The sequence below is a fragment of the Ictalurus furcatus genome, chromosome 25, assembly GCF_023375685.1.
Source record: "Ictalurus furcatus strain D&B chromosome 25, Billie_1.0, whole genome shotgun sequence".
NCBI classification, from domain to species: domain Eukaryota; kingdom Metazoa; phylum Chordata; class Actinopteri; order Siluriformes; family Ictaluridae; genus Ictalurus; species Ictalurus furcatus.
This window is the reverse complement of record NC_071279.1, coordinates 104901-111140: the sequence shown is the minus strand read 5'-3', so window position 1 is coordinate 111140 and position 6240 is coordinate 104901.

Here is a 6240-nt window from a genome sequence, read left to right as displayed (position 1 = left end):
TATGGCAAAAATAATGCTTTACCAGTTATCAAGGTGCGAACGTTCAATATCTGTTTAAAAACATTAAACAGTGCAACAAACATCCAAATTAACATGATTAATTATATTAAATTAAACTAATTGATTTTGAATTCAAGTTTGTCCATACTAGTTCCACCTTGCTTTGAATAACAGGCTAAAACTGCCTGCACGAAAGCATCCTAAATAACTGCTGAGTCCACAGAAGCAGCTATTCAAGAGAGGAACTAATCAAGAAAAAGCTGCACAATCGTCCTCTTCTGCACGGCTCGTTCACGCGGGCGTGGACCAAAGCAGACCGAAACAACCGTTCCCAGTGCTGGCTCCAGATCTACTTTATTTGAAACAATCTTAGCTTATCGTTTTAATGTCAAGAATTTGAGCATTGTTGACTTGATTTGTCCTAAAACTATACTGTGCTAAACAGAACAGGGTCAGACATAAGAGAAAATAATCAATATCTAATAAAAAACAATAGATTAGATTAGATTAGAAGAATGAATGAACACATCCGTATTCCTCATGTATAAGCCATGTTCTCCCACACGGTTTTGTTTGTGTTATTCCTGTTGTAGCCCATGTCTCCGGTCCTTCAATGTGTGCTCCAAAGTGAGACCCCTCCCAAGCCCCCTCAGATCTCTCTGTGGAGAGTGGGGGTCATGCAGGGGTTAGTTCCCAGTCCTCCGAAGGTTATTCAGAAGTCAGAAGCCTTCACAATCTTGAACGCTGAAGCCGCAGGCACGTTGCTAGTGCTGGGGTTGACCAGTGCGCCCTGGTTTTGTAGAACAAGCGTCGCTTTTTTCAGCCCGCAATCTTGTAAACGGCGCATAAAAGAAACGCAGGAGGACGGTAACAAAGATGAATCACCTTTTTTCCAACTCATCTCACACTAATCAAGGCTTTTCATTTGTACTCCACTCCCTTTTGTCCAGCATATAACATAAATTCATTAAAGTCAAGGATTAAATGGGTGATTTGTCAATCCCCTCTTTGTCTGAGCGTAATGGTGGCACATGGTTCAGCGCGAGCACTTTTGTTGGCTTTTGGTTCTACCTAGGTTTACGTCTGTGAGGAGGGTTTGTAGTGTTGTTTAGTGGCTCACGTCATTTTTAAATAGTCGTAATAAATCATCACTCAATTAAACGTTAATGGTTACTAAAGCAATATATATATATATATATATATATATATATATATATATATATATATATAAAACATTATTTGCAATGTGTGTTGATATAAATATATTTCTACGAGCGATTTATAAATTTGTTTCTAAACGATATGAAAAAAAATGTTTATTTTACTTGAGCTTAATTCGACTATTTAAGACAAGGTTTAAAAAAATTTGTTTGCAGTAATTTATTTATTTATTTTTACTTAGCGTCACAGTAATGAGTTACATACGCTGGATGAAGTAGCTACATGTAACGGATTATGTTTGTTTTTTTTCTGGCCCTCCTTCTCCCTCCGTCCATCATCACTTTAAATCCCCAGGACCCTCCTCTCTTCAAGATAAACACCACACACACACACACACACACACACACACACCATATGCAGTAATCCCTTTGTATTCACAGTGCAATCCTGACAAACAATGCTTGTAAAGCCAGTCCTTCCCCCAGACCAGGCACCTGCTAACTCAACTCTGCAGATTACACAGGGATCATCCGGATACGCTACGTGCACCCAAAACCGCTACACACACCACATAATCACCAAAACCGCTAAACACACCACATACCACCAAAACTGCTACACACACCACATAATCACCAAAACTGCTACACACACCCCATACCACCAAAACCGCTACACACACCACATACCACCAAAACCGCTACACACACCACACACACTCCTAATAACTACTAGCCTTCCCTTGCTTTTATACACAGCCTCACCCTTACATACATGAGGATAGTGGGAAATAATTCCAAATTACTATTATGATTATGATGATGATGATGATGATGATGATGATTATTAATAAGCTCGTTGCATTACCTTCACTGGTCCTTTTTTGGCTTTTTTCTCTCTGAGACTGAGAGACGTCCTGGTGTAGCCCCTTTTCTCTCCATCTGCTCCTGTTCTCCACACTCCATCTTCATCACACTGTATAAAGCGTTGCCCCCCCCTTCCTTCTCCAGATCTCCAGCCTGTCCTCCCCCAACACACATGTAGAGATGATAAGTCATCACTCCTCTATGGAAGCGTTGGTGAGACAATGCTGGACAACAAGGTTCAATGTCATCAATCTCACAGGACATCCGTCATCCCGACAATAGACACAATAGGCAGAAGGCTTTGTTTCTCAAGGCTCCGTTTGTATACTTTCTCCTCTTTTTGATTAACAGTCCAGCGAACGCCCCTGGTGAACACGCCGAACATCTGAAATTCAAGTGTACGTCCTGTCAAAAACTGCTCCTCCTCCTCCAAATCGTGTTCAATCGCCACCAAATTTAGCATACGTCATCTTCAGAATCTCAAGAATGTTGAGATGTGAGATTCCAAACTGTGAGGAACCATGAGGTTATGAAACAAATCCCGTGCCAGTGCCATCTACTAGTCAAAAGTTACAATAACATGCTGCTTTCAACTTGTGTCCAATCTTCACCAAATTTGGCTCTCATCACCCTGAGACCTGTCTAAACAAAAGTTATTGAAGGAGCTCTGATATTCAAAACTGTTATCGCGTAAATGTGTGAAACTACAAATCTTTCTTGAATCCCTTTGCCTATAGTTACGGCTCTGCTTTCCTGTGATTGCTGCGTGAGTCTGCGTGCTTGGTCCCTGAAAACGCCGCTTGCAGCTTGAATTATTTATTAATATTCATCAAGCAACTTCGGGTTTGAATGTACTGTTTGAATCTGATGCTTTTCAGGTCGACTCAGAGCGGCACAACCCTACAGTACCTTTTGGTTGGTTTGTCACTCAGTGATGCTCCTTTATTTATTTGTACCTGCAAAAATAAAGATATTATCATCATTAACGGCACACTGGAACAAAAGTTTTCTGTGAAAAACGTTCAAATTTGATGCTGAACTCCCCATAAATGTGCAAGCTGATTTATTGTAATCTGTAAAGATGCTTTGTGACAGTGTAAAGAGCGCTATATGAATAGAATTGAATTGAATTAAAATCAACTAACAGGAGGATCGTGTCGTCTGCACAAGCAAAAGTAGGTCTTGTCTGCTTTGCATGTCTGCCTTAATGAATATGCAATATGGAACGTTTCTAAAGTGCAGAATGCAGGGCGGCGTCTATGCAAATAGATGCATTTAGTAACCGCAGGATGATTTACTGCCTGGAAGTGAGTTAAGTGAATTGTGATTGCGAATAAATATGCCGAACGGTGTTACATTTCGCCAACTTTGCACACAAAGTCTGAAGAAAGAAGAAGACACTATGGACTTGAAGTGAGATTCTTTGACTGCAAAACCGGCCGTATAATTCTCAGATGAATTACAAAAACGCTGCAAATTCTTTATTCAATCATCAGAAATTCATTTCAATAACACGAGGTAAAAATAAGACCAAGCTACATGCAAACATAAGGAGATTTTAACTTTGTGGTTCCTATAGCAACCGGACAGTGGACAGGGAGCTAAAGACCTGTAATCCGATCCAAACAAATGTTTGAGTTGCTGTCTCGGTGTCACATTAACCTCTCAATCCTCAGATTGTCTCCGTCTGCGAGTCGGTGGAGTTTAAGTACGATTAAGCTGCTGAGCTAAGCTTATCTGGTTTAAGATCATGAACAACGGCTTTATTTCCTCACTTTAGATCACTCAAGGTGCCTTTTGTAACACAATCATAAATAATGCAGTAAAGCTTCCTAAAATGTATTCTTAGCTGTAGCTGTAATGCGAAGAAATGAGATAGATGTGTGTGCAAAGGCGTAACACAAGCACGTACCCTTAATTACGAACTGAACATGAAGGTACAAGTCAATCAATAAGTGGCAGAAGACCACAAAGAAGAAAAACACACAAAAACCGGGAATATAAACGCTGTTATCGGTATATGCACAGGTTACATGTCTCTTACACAGCACTATACTTGCAACACCTGAGATAGGTGTTTATATATCATTCTGAAGAGGAATCCAGGAAGTTCTTAAAGACACTTTTGTAGGTGTACAATTAGAGTACAGGTTTTGTGAGACAACTTCAGGTTAAGCTGACCCTGATCTGAAGGATCAGATGAGATTAAGACCAGAACCACCTGCTCCTGATCTTTTACAGCCAGCAACGTCACTCATCTGTTTGACATTAAAGAATCATAACAGAACCTAAGAATATCCCTCACTAGAGCTGTTAGTGTGAGCTCTATCTAGGCTTTACCTCCCTGAGCCATCTCTGGAGGCAGAAAATAACCACATGCACTTTAAATACAATAGGAATCAGTGATACATCACAATACTTCAACAGTATATGTTTTCACAGTACATATTACAATAATGCATATTTATTTATGGTATTTAGTTTTTGTTCTTCTTTAATTTTTCACCCACACACATATACAGTGAAGAAGAATCCAGGAAGTGTACTTCAGTAATTATGGTAGATGTAGTAAATAATTAAGTGTTGGACCACAGAAACAGGACATTTGGGACAAATGTAATATAACACTGTACTTGCACATGAGCAAATCCACCAAGGAACGTCTCAAGAAGAAGAAATGAAGGGTTATGGAACGATCGAGTCAAAGCCCGGATTTGAATCCCATTGAGATGTTGTGGGGGGATTTGAAACGGGCAGAACATGCAAGAAAACCCTCAAACATCTGACAACTGAAAGAATATTGTATGGAAGAGTGGTCAAGAAATCCAGCAAGCCTGGTGGACAAGTATGAAAAACACCTAGAAGAAGTTATTTCTGCTAAAGTACTAGTACTAACAATACTAGCTTCTGAGGCCAAGGGTGAACTTACTTTTACCACAGAAGAATATCACATTTCTATTGATATTTCTGTTGAATAAATGATTGAAAAAGCAAATTTTCCTTGTGCTTTTGTTCAAGAAGCAAATAGCTGGCAGAGGCTTCTGCTTGGTCATAAAGCCTTCGTTTTACACGAAAGGCTACATTTTCAGTTAATCAATATAAACTTCTTGAAACTTAACGATTATTTCTCTAAATGTGAGCGGGACATGCCTCCACCAGTTATAAAGGATGTTACTCCCCTGACCACACATCATCACAGCCTTGCGCAAGCATCATGGAGCTTTTGAGAAAGGCATTAATCAGTCCCTCCAGGATTCTGCGATTTTGTGATCGCAGAAATTAACGCGAAATCAAGCAAACTCAAGCAAACTGTCCCTCCACCCTTTTTGGGGATTCCCCTCGTGGACTTCCCCTTGCAGCCTGCATAGTAATATACAGTTGCCCCTACCATTTATCTAAACACAAAAAAATATGGAACCCATGATTAATCAAGTAGTCCCACAGTGATTGGAGCAGCCCTGGGTTGGACGGGTTGAAGTATCTGGGCTTCCACTTGAACCATGGGCAGGTGTGTCTACAAATTGATAAGACATCAGCAATTCTGGCCTGCCCAAGACTAAAAACTGGGTTTATACTTAATTTTTGGAACGTCACCAGCCCACTGACAGAGCTCACTAAAGACAGAGTGCCAGATCTGGTCCAGTGGATGGAGCTGTGTGAGCAGGTTTTTGTCAGTTGCGTGTCTCCTTCCCGTCCACACACCTGTAATATATGACCTCTCATTCAAGGTGTACAGAGACATTATGAAGAAAAAGTAAGCATGGAAGGAAGTAGCAGAGATCATTGGTGTAACACTCTGGAGAGTGTTTGTAGTTAGTCCAGTTAGCTTCCACTGCTAATCTGCTAATAGCTCATGTGAAGCACACTGAGGAACATATTTAATTTGTGTTTAGAAGAAGATATACAGTCTCCTCCAAAAATATGGGAAAGGCAAGGCCAATTCTGTGACACCTGTGTTTTATTCCTCATTCATTCTCTATGGGGCAACTCATAACAGTACTGTACTGGAACCCTGACTCAGACTCCTTAGACTCCTCAGACGTGGACCTGTTAAGCAGACCTGCTTTAATAATGGCCGAAAGAAAACCCGGAAAGCCCCTCGCTGCGCTTTGCTGCCATCTTGCGGCGGTAAACTGTTTTGCAGTGCACGTCACCGCGTGACCCTCTCCGGTACCCGTAGACAGACGCTAAAGTCAGACGTGTACGTAGTGTA